At 48.2% G+C, this 14,434-nt stretch overlaps 2 protein-coding genes across 3 annotated transcripts in view; one reads left to right on the top strand and one right to left on the bottom strand.

Moving 5' to 3' along the window:
• The window catches only part of LOC139048660 (uncharacterized), a 384,154-nt gene that overhangs the window by 288,693 nt on the left and 81,027 nt on the right, over positions 1 to 14,434 (bottom strand). The gene's annotated exons all lie outside the window — the stretch shown is intronic.
• Positions 10,728 to 14,434, top strand: part of LOC139048658 (MIF4G domain-containing protein-like) — a 154,743-nt gene continuing 151,036 nt past the window's right edge. The window contains exon 1 of one of the 2 annotated variants that reach the window (XM_070523141.1): positions 10,728 to 11,100. The gene's annotated coding sequence lies outside the window, so the exon portion shown is untranslated. The remainder of the gene's footprint in view (positions 11,101 to 14,434) is intronic. The other variant, XM_070523140.1, reaches the window with a different exon arrangement.

Below are 14,434 nucleotides of genomic sequence, written 5' to 3'. Positions count from 1 at the left end.
CCGTCTACTAACAGACCGTTGTGCTTGTGTTTGTTTCGTCAATTTTTGTTCCTAGTATGTGCGAAAAAAAATAATACAATAAAATTACTGCTTTGCTATGAATTGAGGTTCCTCGCTTCGGTCAAACGATGTTTACGCGCGCAGACTTTTCTTTTTTGCTAACTCCACTCAAACGCAACACAACTTATACGCACCAAAGCGCCTTCCACACGCTCGCATTTGTCTATGGTTTGTCTCGTAACTTGACGACTTAGAGTGTTCGAAGAATGGGAGGATGAGCACACCTCGGCGAAAGAACTACTGTTGTATAGTGGGTTGCAAAACCGTACACAGCAGATTGAAAGGTCAGGCCAAGCTCTCGCTCTTCGGAGCCCCTAAAGATGAAGAAAGTCGACGCGTGCGGGAGCTCAATCTTCACCGCACCGGTCGGCCCTTTGGAAGTCACCGACTCCGTTTGTGAGCTGCACTTGGATGCAAAGTACATACTGAGGCATTATGTGCATATCATCGAAGGCCAAGAAGTATCTACACTGCGTGGAAAGCCTGCACTTCGGCCTGATGCGGTACCCGCAATCTTTCGTCTTTTCGGGAGTATCTCTACGAGCAGCCTACACCCGAGCAGTTCACGCGAAAGAGAACGGCCTCATATGCAACAGATGAAGGCCGGTCATGAAAGAGAACGCTCCCGCTCTCAGTTGAACCGTCATTCAGATTGGAGGCATGTGACAATGGAAACCTGCGCGAGCTCGAAGACATAGGCAGGTTGCGAACGTTGTTCCCGCGTAAAGCCCCTCAATCTCCCAAAGTAGCGCCATTCACTTCTCTCCTCCTCCGCTCGGCGCGGCCTCGACGGTGGCGCCGCCGGTGGTGGGCCTCCCGTAGCAGACGACGGCTAACACGCTACGGGAGGAAATCCGCGGAAAAGTTCGTTCGAGTCCTGCGGAGCAGTTTTTTCAATCTAGATCTTGCTTTGTCAGTCGGTAACTGGCCTTAAGAATGTCGTGTCGGATTTGCGGAAGAAATAGAGAAAAGCACCATTATTCAAGGCGCATTTAAGGCGTAAAGCGCGCGCACGTTGAAAGTTCGTGTTGCTGAAACACGACACAAGCACGCGGTGTGCTCAGACACGCGAGTAAGTACCAGGGTTTCAGGTTTTGACAGCGTGAAAGTATGTGCACGTGGTTTCGTAGGTTAATTTACGTACCTGCAGGATGCTTTTGTTCGGCCGGCGCGTGAGAGATTCCGACTGTCTGCGGTCAGCAATGCCTGGCAGCAGGGCCGTTTCTGTTCCGCGCCTTTTACAGATGTACGTAGCGCATGCACAGGTTGTGGTGGCCATGTGCAACGTTTTCACAAATAGGCGGTATAGATAATTTGAACAACGTACCAGCATATGAAATCGTTATTTATTTATTACAGTGCAAATGGTTAGAATTTGATAGAAAAAAAAAGAAGGAACTTGATGGGACAACTGGAAAGAGGTTCAGAAAATAATTATCCCCCTCCCCTCATTGGCACCAGCAACACTCTTGTTGAAGTGCTAATTTTATCTCTGTATACTACGTGCGTCTGTATTCTTTTGCGTTGTAAGTTTTCACAAGGAAGCAGTGTTGCGTTAACTGGAACAGTCAAGGCACACAAGACAGAAAAAAAGTTGATTCTTGGGTTTTACATCCCAACACCACGATCTCATAAGGCACGACATAATGGGGGCTCCGGATTAATTTTTTTCCAGCTGGGGTTCTTTAACGCGCCGCCCAATGCACTAGACACGGGCCCGTTTTGACACGGGCGTCAAAAGAAAAGGTTGGAGGAGCCGTAGCACTTACTTCACAAAGCCGCGCGTTCCTTGCCACTTGCTCGAAGTCAGCCCGCCCGATCTTGTGAATCCACACTTTTCTTCGTTTTGCGTTGCGCCCGGCGGATGGTAAAGCAAAAAGCTTTTTGCCGTCACTGGGTCTGTTGTGGCAACCGCAGGCGCAGCAGCACAGCATCGCAATTAAGCACTCGGCCCTAACACATTGTATAAAACTACCGCGCTCCTTCAAACCGCCTGCCGTACTTTCGTCGCGTAGGCCGAAGATTGGGGGTCGCAGCGCGCTGGAAAGAAAAGATATACAAAAGCGCGGCGCCTGCTCTGCGCCGGAAAGAAAAAAATATACAAAAGCGCGGGGCATGCTTTCACGTGACACAGATTGGCCAATGGGGGAGCGGAGGAGGCTGGGGCGACAGGAGGGGTGGAGGAGGAAGCGCCTGGGTGAGCGGGGTGGCGGAAAGATCTAAGAATGGCGCTACTTTTGGAAAATTGAGGGGCTTTATTCCCGCGCCTACTAGGGCGCCCCTCGGGGCGGCGAGCGCGGAACCGGCAGGATACGACCGGCCCGCTTGCGTTCGGAAAGCCTGTATGTGCACTGTTTCGCGCGTAGCTGTTGCCTTCTCTGAGCAATGCCGAAGTGCAACCCGAGCTGTTGAGTAGTGGGCTGCGACAGCACGCACACCAACTCACGAGGAACAAAGTTTTGAAGGTTTCCAAGCCGATCGTATGAAGCAGAACGGCGTCAACATCGGATAGCGCTCCTCCGACGGCATAAGCTGTTTTATGTTCCGGCGTTCTGCCAAGTGCATTATAACGCTGAATTCTTTGATTTTACAGCAATGATGGCAGCAACGGGACACCTGCAGTCAGTGGCGTAGCTAGGTCGTCTGGCACCCGGGGCCCATAGGTGTGCTTCCCCCCCTCCCCCGGGTTTATTCGAGGAAGGCGAGGACATCAACAATTTCCGTGTGTCTTCAGACGTATATGACACCCCACTGGCCCCTTGCACCCGGGGCTCACGCCTCCCCACTTCAACCCCCCCCCCCCCCCCCACCGTGGCTACGCCACTGCCTGCAGTGCGTACCAGGATATGCAGCAAACAAAGTAGTTTGCTCCCACATTGTTCCGCAGTAAAGCTGTGGAACTCTTTCCCAATCCTCTCCCATTCAAACAACGCTAGGGCTTGCTGAAAACTACGAGGAGGGGTTGCAGCCGGCTGAGCTAGCATACGCCCTTCTGCGCCCAGCATATCAACGAAGGGGCAGTTCAGATCACCAAAATTTTTGACGACGTGGTTTATTGGAACCTCCTTTGCACGCACTTAAAAATAGCAACATAAAAGTATCGCACTTCCAGTAACTTCGGCAAAAATATTTTCCCAGCGTATCTAACACAACTGGTAAGTTCATCCCCTTTTTTTGTGTGTTCGGGGAAAGCAACGTTAGAATACCTCTGGTAGGTCTTACGAGTCGTTCGTACGCCCCACGGTCTTGGATGAGATGTTTTGGCTTCGTATCTGCCGTCCTGTATGTACAGGGAAACTACCGCGGCGCCCTTGCACTTCCCTGCGATGCCAGCACGGGAATCGCAGCTCCCCGCTAGGATTTGTCTGCTGTCGCCGATCTTCAAGAATCAATGTCGCCTATAACTTCATGCGTCCACACCGTAGATAACGAAGTAACTTACGCTGAGCTTCACGCATCTCGCTGGTGCATTATTTTTTGTTTGCGGAATACACATAGCAGTCACTTCCGATCAGTGCGAGTTCAACACATCCCTCACGTCGTAGACGTGCCCCACTTCAAATAGACGACTTCCTTTCTCTAAATTCTTTTCACGAAAAAAGCTATGAAGATCTTGTAATTCCCCGAAACCCGGTTAAAATTAATATCGGCACGCTGTTTCGCGCCATCGCTACCGTTTGACAGGACGCCAAACACGCAGCGCGAGCTGCTGACGCCGTGAGTAATCCTACCACATTCGTGCAACTATTCGTCAGATGGCGCTAGGGGTCGGAAAGACAGGGCGCTGCCTAGCACTTGCAACGTGCCCATAGACAACCGATAACATGCTTCCTAATCCAAGCAAACATTAACAATGTGTTTTGCCTTATTCATCCGGAGGATCTGGAAAACCAACTACATCTCAGGCGTATGACGCATAAAAATAGGGAAGAAAACGGTTATACCATAAATAATTTCAAAACACACAACCTACAAAAGAAATGTGCTGCACGTAACGAATAATGTGACCCACATGCTTCCTAAATGTCAAATTGCTGCCGTTATTAGGGCATCGGGGAAATTTTGTTAGCATTCAATATATCGCCTTGAGAAAGGAAGAAAAAAGGTTTACGCAATTTCATTTGACCCATAATTATGCCACACAGTTCATTTATTCCTGTACCTCATCCCATTACTGCATATGATTCCCATTTCTTCGGAAGATGAGCTCTGCATTTCGTTATCTCTTGACACAGTGAAACACGCACATAAGGTTTAAAAAGGAATGCAAACGCGATCCATCTGACTGCGTGGCTCCGGCTAATGCTCGGTCATCCTCGAACGCAACCCCAACGCTGTGTTCGACCGCGGCCGTGCTTCTGTTCGGCACGACCGGCGCGCCGGTGGCGCCATCTGGATTTTGAATAAAAAATGCCTCAGCGCGGGGCCCTCGTTCGACCCACTCTCCCAATCTTGTACACTCTAGCTCAATGAAAAATGCCTCAGCGCGGAGCCCTCGTTGGACCCACTCTCCCAATCTAGTACACTCTAGCTAGCTCTAGCTCCGCCATGAGCTCCGCGGTTACTGTACCCATAGTTTCCTACCAAAATTTTTGTAGGAAACTCTGACTGTACCGACACTCTCCTCCTCCGCCTTCACTCCTCGTTTTTCTCTCTTTCACGCTCCCTCCTCAGCCGTGGCGCCGCCTACACTGCTCGAGCGTAGCAACGGCGCCAACATATGCTCCTCGCCACTCCGTAGACGCTTCTCGAGCAAAAATGGCGCTGATGCAAGGCGCGAGGGCCCACGTGATGCTATTAGGCCAATAGCGACGCGGCGTCGGCCTCGGCCAGAGCGCGCGAGGAGGAGGCGGCATTCTTCAAAGCGTCAGACTACTTTACGAAGTTTAAGGGGTTTTAGGTGCCACCGCTCAACGTAGCGAGACGGCGCAAAGCCAGCCCGTTAAAACACTTGCTGCTCAATGAAATGTGCGGAAATCGCATGTAAGCGCCTCTATGAAACCTTTTGCCAAGTTAAGTCATTAACAAATAATACAATATAAAGGCTATATTCATTTTTTTTTCTTATCCGAAAACACATATTCCTAGAGTCCGGCAACACTGACAGACACGTGGCGAGCGCGCAGCCGCCTGTTTTTCTCTGATGACAGCGAACCATCGGCGTCGTCCAGCCGCGTCTATTTGTGCCGGGTGAAAATCGCCATGAAAGTTCGCTCCATGTATCCTGGGCTGAGTCCGGTGGAAAAAGTCCCTTTTGAGAGGGTGCCGTGGAGTCAAAGCTATCAAAACGTGGTGAATGCAACATCCCGAAACCATATCGGGCCTTGCTACTTTCATCTTAATGTGTCGTGCTACGATGATATTAACATGCCGACATAGGCTTGAAAGGACGCATTGATTGAGGAGGCTTGGTTCATGCAAAGTGCCAGCCTGCAAATGACCAGCAGGCAGCAGCACAAAGTTAGTCTTGTGTTCAAGTATTGTTCCACAACTCAGTATGCACATAAGCTCTTTGTAGTGTGTGCTTGAACAGCATTTGTGTGGTGTCATAAATTTCACCCCATTCTTGCATCGCTAGGTCACCCATTGTTGAGAAACGGCTCTCAAAACCAATTATTTTGAGCCTCCGGCTCCTTTGGAATACGATGTTAATCATATATCGCATGCCTTGTAAATTTGGACTTGGACGACTGAGGCCATCCGTCGGTCAGTGCTAATCAGAAGAGATAACAGAGGTGGTAGGGGTGCTCACCTAATTTTAGATGTTTGTTGAGAGTATGTACAGGTGAGGGAAAAGTGGGTGGTAGTAATATCTTGGGAAAGGAATAGGGCGCAGAGCGCCCCTCCCCTGCCTTCTTGGGACCCGTCAGTGATGGGAACGCCTCTATCGTAGGTCTTTCTAGGGATGATTCTACCATGAGCATCAGTGGCGTAGCCAGAAATTTTGTTCGGGGGGGGCTACGCCACTGGCCCAATATATATATATATATATATATATATTAAATATATATATATATAATATATATATATATATATATATATATATATATATATATATATATATATATATATATATATATATATATATATATATATGTGTGTGTGTGTGTAGCTGCACGTTTTTCCCTGCCACCACTTCTGCAAAGAGATTGAAAATTTTCGGCAAACGAAACTATCAAGTTTAAAACTCCGTGACTCAACAATGAAAAATGATATCACAGTTCTGTGAATTGCATCGAATAGTACATCTACAGCGGACAAAATAAATATTTTACACATGAATCTCAAAAACATTTAGTATTGTGGAAATACGGCTTTTGCAGAACCCTTGTACACAACGTAAGCAATTAACGTAAGATACAAATTGACACAGCAAACTTGTCCGCTTTGACTGTTATAATAAATGCCGTTTACAGAACCACAATATCTGTTCTTCATGCATAGCTATTAGTTTGCAAACGCCGTGCTTCTATTTTTTCAAACTTTGGAATTTTCCAAGATATTTTAAACAAAATTCAGGCCCTAAATCGAAGTTCTGTTAACAGACACTAGGATTTAACTTTCTGTCTCAAATGCAACCAATTTCAATAAAAGCGATTAGCAGGATTATCTCAGAAAAGCGTTTTTGCGTTTTACAAGTATTTGAATAGGCCGCGTCGGATTGGGCCCGAGCTGAAGCTTCCTCTTAAACAATTTATCGAGGGATCAAATACATGAATAATAACTGCATTGTCATTGCCAAAGATGCTGCAAACGAATTCTTGAAAGCTACGCTCTGTAAATAAAAGTAAAATATGTATTTTTTTCATAAAATATTATACTGGTATGTGCCAAAAATTGTGCCCAACATAACTGACGTCAATGCTTCCATGTTTTTTGTCTATTTATTAAGTAAAGAAAATATTACACGAACTTTAGAACTATATCAGTTCGAAACCAGGAAAGCAGTGCATGCCGCTGATATGAAAAATTAAAAGGCAGTGAACTGAACAAGTTGAGGACAAATATCTTAATGAAACTTTGTCGTTCAAGAACCGTGCTTACATTCTTGTATATATGCAATGGCCAGTGAAAAATCTCAATGACGCTGTCGTTTGTTCCATTGTATTACGCAGGAGTAGCTGTCCCTTGTCGTGTATCGTGAGTAATTGCACCGAAGTTATAGTCGCGACAGAGAGCACGTATAAAAAGCAGGAGTTCTGCAAGATATATGAGGGCAAGTCAAATGAATGAGCCAACAACGGGGTACTTTATTTAAAAGTAGTCTTCATGAGAATTTAGACATTTGTCCTATTGACTAACGAGTTGCGTGTTTCCCGTCTTATAAAACTCCTTGGGTTGCTGCTTCAAAAAGTCTGTATCTGGTTCCCTTGAGCTGTTTTTTCGGTTGCCCCAAAATGTAGAAGTCGCAAGGTGACAGGTCTGAGCTGTATGGCGGATGTTGCAGCGTTTCCCACTTGAACTTTGCCAGTTTTGTATTAACCACATAAGCGACGTGGGGACAGGCATTGTCGTGGAGCAAGATGACCCCATTCGTCAATTTTCCACGTTGTTCGTTCTTGATTGCGACACGCTGCCCTTCTGGCGTTTCACAATATCGGCTATCAATTATATATATAATTGATAGCCTCTCAAGATTTAGCAAATTCTATCAGTAATGGACCCTGTCGATCGAAAAAAAAAGTCAACAACACCTTTCCAGCGGAAATGATGGCCTTTACGTTTTTTGGGCGTGGTAAATTCGAATGTTTCCGCTGTAAGCTTTGCCGTCGTGTTTCAGGCTCGTAGAAGTGGCACCAAGGTTCGTCCCCGATCACAGTTGCAAACAAGAAGTCGCCATGCTCATTGTGATACCCGATCAGATGAGTCAAGGCAGCGCGAAACTTCTTCGTCTTCTCGCGATGGATAAAAATCTTGGGGATCCATTGCGCACCAAAGAGCCGATAGCCGAGAAGCTCATGAATTATGGCGTGAACCGAACCGTGACTGATGTTCAGACGGTCTGCCAGTTCATCGATGCTTATCCTCCGTTCTTGTTTCAGCAGCTCATGAACCTTTGAAATTGTGTGGGGGGTGATTGCACGATGGTTTTGGCCCGGTCTTGGAATGTCTTTGCAACGTCCTTTGAACCGTTTGCTCCAACGATTCACAGTGGTCAATGAAATGCAGTGTTCAACGTACACGGCAGTCATATGGTGATTATTTCTGTTTTCGAAACACCTTCAGCTATCAAAAACTTCGCGACACCGAGTTGTTCAACTTTTGAAGTGTCCATTATGTGACGCAACCATATCCAACCCAGTGTATGAGAGCATTAAAGAACATTTATCTTCACACCTGCGTGTCACTTTTGTAAATGAGACATGCCGTTCTCCTACGCGCATGCCTCGCAGATAATGAACCGAACCATTATTGCGCGGTTAGGGTAGACTCACTTTCATTTGACTCGCCCTCGTACATTAGAAATGCAAAGATACAATGCGATATGCAAATGCGAAAATACTGCTTGATAAAGGACAAAAAAGTTTCACTGGAAACAAAGTTCACTGCATGTATACACAAAACCTCGCAACAAGATATTTAAGTATACGTATAAGTCTCCAATGAGTCTATGTATGTAACTGTATAAGTTAACGGTATATAATGCGTCTAATAACAGTATAACTGTAATAACTGTATAATGCGTACATAATACTGTAATAAAGAAGTAACTGTATATAATGCGTCAAACAAGGCAAATAAACATGTTGCACAATCATAGATTCACAGAATCCTAGATTCCGCCTCCATTCCATCCACTCCCCCCGATGTATTGCGCGCGACGGAAGGCGGCGCGCTTGCTCCCCGCTTTTCTCCTTTGCGCACACAAGACTGAGCCACCATCGTCGGCTCACCCATTCCACCTCCCCTCCTACGCTTTCACTCGCACATACAGCATGCAGCGCGTAGTCACGATGTTATCACCCTTGGACTTTATACGAAACATGAGGGCGATGGCAAGAACGCGCCTGGAGTGTCCATATAATTGCTTTCGCAATAATATAATAAACGTATCCGGCAACTGAAGCGTCCCGTCGCCCATTACTTTCCGCAAAAGAAGTATCAAAATCGAACTTTCACCATGCGACAATTCGCTGCGCCGCAACAATGTATTTTTTTTTTTTCTGTGAGGCGGAGGCACCGAAAGGAAAAAGAAACGCATAGGAAAGTATCTTGGCCAGAATCTAATGCCTACTTCGGGCACCTAATGGGGCTACGGAAGGAATACCGAAGAAAACATGAGACGCTTGGTCCACTGAGAACCATACGCATACTTCTCAGTATCCTACAGCGGCGAAAGAAGACTTTCCGGAAAGGTTCCGCTCAAGGAATGCGGTGCAATCCTTCGAGTCCCCACAGTGATGGCGGCGAGCGACCATTGTTTTTTTTTCCCGTCTGCTAGCCAGAAAACGTCCAAAACTCTGTCCGGTGAAAATCCACTCGGCCAGAGCAAACCGAACGCGCACCAAAGTGTACCGCACGGTGGTCGGGGCCGTACGAGAAAAACGTATGCGCTCTGGTTGGCTCTGGCAGCCCGCAGTTAGGGTAGCAGGAACAAAAAAAAAATCGAAGAGGCTCAATGTGTCCTCGCGAATAAAAGTCAAAGTAGAAAAAATAAATAAGAACGTATTTACTTTGGCTGGCTTGAGTGTCTTGACATGGATGTTCTGGCGTAGGTTAAAAAAAAATGTTTATATTTTTTTATGTGACATGACGGCACAAATGAACCACCCCAACGCTTCGTCTCATTGGACCTCGCTGCCTGTTTGTCAACTCGTCTGCTAGTGTGTTGATTTGGCTTGTCTCGTTGTATGTTCCGATGTAAGACTTTAGAAAAGTCAATAGACATTTGGCGTCAAATGTTTATAACAACCTTAAACCCACAAAGTTCCGCAATTGAAAGTCTAAAGCACAACTTTGGAAATGTCAATGCACCTTTCACATCAAGAGCTTATGAGATTTATACACATAAAGTTTCGCAATTGATATCCATACGCTCCACAGATTCCGTGGCCTCAGTGAGATACGAGTCGTCAGTGAGATGCCGCGGCGAGCCCGCTCACCATCAAAGCGCCCTCGAAACTTTGTGCTCGAATGGGACTGCTTGGCGTTATGTGACTTCCGGTGTATGGGCGTTGCCACGAAATCCAGCCCGAGTTTGCAATCTTCGCGGTTAAATGTCTTTTCGAGCGTCAAAAAGACATTCTAGACAAAATCCAGAGTGATTTCCGGCGCCGGAGGTCACTTTGGTCGGCGGTGCATGGACAGCACGAAAAAATTTCGGGGGGGGCTGAAGCCCCATAAGCCCCCCCCCTGGCTACGCCCCTGATGAGCATAAACTAACACATTGAATTAAGTCGTAAATTAGATGTTGAAGTAGCGACTCCTGGCGCCTCTAATGGTAGTTGCCTCTAAGTCAAAGCAGCGACAACCGTTGTGGGAGGACGCCACGCAACGTGCAGTTGCAAATGGGAGCTCTTTCGGTTTCTGCTGCTTCGGCGTGCCGAGAGGATGCGCGACCAGCGCGCGTCAAGGCTTATTCGCGTTGCGCAAAAGCAAACGCAAATGCGAACAACTGCGCAAAGAAACGTCGGCGCGGGGGCCGAGGGAAAGGAGAGGGAGGGCGTAACGGGAAGAGGAGGCGGAGAGAGCCGCCATCGCTCTCCGCCAGCAGCGGCATCGGCGCGGCGGCAGTTTCCGAACGCGGCGCGCTCGGTCGCAGGCGGAAGGGTGGCAGTGCCAGTGCGAAGGGATATGGCGGCCGCTGCGCCCAGCCGACGACCACGAAGCTAGTCAACCGCATCTCAACGCGCACCACTCCTCACCTGCGGCGGCGGCCGTCCCCAACAAAGCCCGAAAAGAAAAACGAAACCGCCCCGCGGCGTCGCTTGCAACAGCAAGGGGACCCAGCAGCCTCGCGCGACGCCGGGAAGAAGACGACGCACGGCGCGCAAGCCTGCGGTGCGGAGGCACCCAAATAACGACGACCTTCTGAAATCGGTGAGTCCTTTGCTGCTCGGACGCACCGTCGCGCGCGTCTGGTGCGTGCGAGTATTCGTGGAGGAGTCATCTGCTGCTCGACTGAGCGGTGCCTCTCTCCTCGTCGTCTGCGTCTAGCGTACGCCGTCTGCCGCTCCAGTCTCGTCGTCTGCTGCGGTCGTCTGCACTACGAGGATACGGCTGTGTGTTCTGCTACGCTGGTGACGTTCGCGTTGTGAGTGTGTGCGCGCACTTAACGGACTCGCCGTGGCGCGCTGCAGCATCACAGCGCTGCGGTGACGTCCGGAGGAGGAAGAGGGGCGTTCAGGAGGACTCTGCTGCTGCTTTTTGGCAATGGCGGAGGGGCTGGAGCTCGTGGCTTTTTTTGAGACGTCCCGCTCCCTTTTGGGAACGCCGAGGGGCAGCAGACGTCACCATGGAAGCAAAAAAAGAAAGCATAGTTCTGCAGGGGCGAGCTCTTTTTTTTTTTTCCCCCGCTGAGACGACAAAGCGCGTGGCCGGTGATTTCTTGAGACTAGGCATACTCGTACAGTCCCTGCTTGAAACGTCGCCTAACGACCGTAGTATACGAAAGGTGTTTCGGGCACAAATTTCTAGAATTAACGTAAAGGGGCAACAGTCGCCTAAACGAGGCTTCAACTTTTCGCTGTCGCATTTTATGCGCGAGCGGGACATGTGCTTGGAATTTCGGAGGTAAACCGAATTATCACATATATGCAATACCTAAATTTCCTGGCAGGGCGTAGAATGAACTACACTCGTGAGCGTTGTTTGGTCTTCCACTGTTGTCATTGCACAGCCGCGTTCTTTCTGAAGCGAAACCTTTCGTTCGTCGATCTGATGCGGATGCTGGCAGATGTGCGGAGCGACTCACATTTGTGGTGTTATCCGCTCGAGTACCGGCGGTGAAAACCGCAAATACTGGCCGTAACATTCTAGTAGCGCGCGCGATGGAGCTTCGGAGCTATAGCAGTGCATTTGATACGTTTTTTTTCTTTTTTTTTTCGCGCGAGTACGTGCACTTAGGCATCACGCTACTGATCTTCTGTGCCTTTTCTGTTTCGTCGCGTACTTATCGCATTGCGCCGCTTGTTCCAAGCCTCTGTGAAATCTTTGCGCAGGGAAGATAAGAATGTGAACGCGCATGCACTGTGCGGCTCTGAACGCGCCGTGGCAGCTTACGAAGCCCTGGATCGAACCCGCCTCCTCGTACGCCACGCTTCGACGAGGGAGCAATGCAAAGGCGCTTGTGTGTGTGCTTAGGTGCGCGTTAAAGAACCCCCAGGGAGTGAAAGTTAATCGGCAGCCGCTCACTGCGGCGTGCCTCATAATCAGATCGTAGTTTCGGCACGTGTAAGCTGAGAATAATAACAAATATAAATTTTATCATAAGCAACAAACATGATGATGGATCGGCAGCTTGACAAAAGCACAAGTCGCCATATATAGCAGCTACATGATGCCATGTACATAAACAGTAGTGAGCGAAAACATATTAGCAATGCTGACTTACATAACTGAGTAGATCGCGACAGTTCTGAAGGAAGACTTCATGTACTCGACGCAACGAAAAAAAGACTGCTCGCAAAAGCTATAATGTCAGATCAATCAAATGGCGGGAGAAACAGCTGAACGAGATTAAGGGTGTTTGAAATGATTCTTCGAAAGTCGCACGCTCTCCAATTGAAACCTGCTTTTCTGTCCAACTTATTAAGTAGTGTGGGTAACATGTTTTCTAATGGTTGTTGGCCATATTTTGTTTTCTATGTTCGCACTCTTTAACGTTCATTATTCTCAGAGTATACGCAGCTATATTGTCTGCAAGATGAGCTAGGTTCCGCATAAAGGATGGGCTGTTTTTTTTAAGTTTTTGTTTATACAAGTTTCACAAACTACTGTTGCAGCCTGGTAACTTGCTAAATGTCGTATCTGCGGAACAAAGGAGTGCGCAGTATAACTATAGAAACATCTCATTAAAAAAACAATTTTAATGGTGTAGCACAAAGGTCGCACGCGTTCAGTCCGCCCGAGTTTGTGATTAAAGTCTCAAATGGTTGCTTGCATTCACCGCATACGGGGTTTCTAACGCAACTTTTCCCAAAATTTAGAAATTTGCAAGTGCCGCGCAGCTGGACAGAACCAAGGCAACGTTTGCCACCGCTTGGAGGAAGTCGGACTGTTTTTCGTATGTCTCAGGCTTTCTTCCGGGCTTGCAAAATATTTCTGCAGCGTGTATTGAACAGTATAAAGCTAGATCGGAAACCTTTGATGGTCCAGAGTACCCTCATTGCCACTCTTGCTCTGAATATAATATTTAATGAAGTTTATAAATAACTTAATATGTAAGTAGGCGAAAAGGGAAAAAAATTCGGCGGAACGCGTCTCACGATGTCTGTCGACGCGTTTAGCATTGAATCAATACGGCGACGCAACTTAATTATTGCCGGCATCGAAACGAGCTTATGACACAGGGGCGTGTACTGCAGCTGGATTCCCCCTGTTGAGCGCTTCCCTAAGAACACTCGGCGCTGTTGCGACTGGGTGTTCGAAGACGTGGAATTCACTTTGCTCGTGGAGGAGACGTGTTGCTGGGCCCGATATTCGGGACGTTTCACAAACACGTTTATACTTGCAAGAAAATTCAAAGTAATACGCAAAACGTTCATGAAGCTGTAGCAGCCGCTGACTCCCGCCGTCCGTTGCTCCTGTTTTGCCCTGCGTGGTCATTTTTCAGTCGCTTCCGCCAATCCGGCGCCAGGAGACCAATGACATCAGGTCCCGCCAATCCGGAGGTCTGTTGCCGTTTCCCTCCGAAGGAACCTTTGTCGGAAACGTACGCACATTATTGGACACACACAGAGGAAGGGCGACTCCGATCGTACACTGACCGCGTCTCCGGCGTGGACTTGGCAATTCGCGCGGCTCACAAGTGATGCTCGCATCCTTGCTAATTGCCCAAACATCTCTTGACCGAAGTACTCCCGTGTTGGCCATAAATCATCCGTTTTGAGAACCATTTTGACGAGGCCATCGGCGCGTTCGCCATAATCCCGTTAACCGTGACCGGAGGTTGTCACGGGGTGAACGGCCGTAGAGTTACTGTATATGATACCAAAGGTAGCCGAGTTGCGCGTAGGTCCGCCATCTTGCCTGGGAAGCAACCAAATCTATGCGGCGAAGCCGCACTTTGTTTTTGCAGGCGACATGCCTACCGTATCGTCGATCGACCGCGGACGCTTTTGCATCGCTTGTGAACTGCTTTTCCGCCTAATCGCAAACAAAGTGCCCCGAAACAGCTGACTGAAAAGATCAAGAAAAAGGCGCCGAGATCGGT

The sequence above is a fragment of the Dermacentor albipictus genome, chromosome 8 (genome assembly GCF_038994185.2).
Source record: "Dermacentor albipictus isolate Rhodes 1998 colony chromosome 8, USDA_Dalb.pri_finalv2, whole genome shotgun sequence".
NCBI classification, from domain to species: Eukaryota; Metazoa; Arthropoda; class Arachnida; order Ixodida; family Ixodidae; genus Dermacentor; species Dermacentor albipictus.
This window is presented reverse-complemented; position numbering and strand designations above follow the sequence as displayed.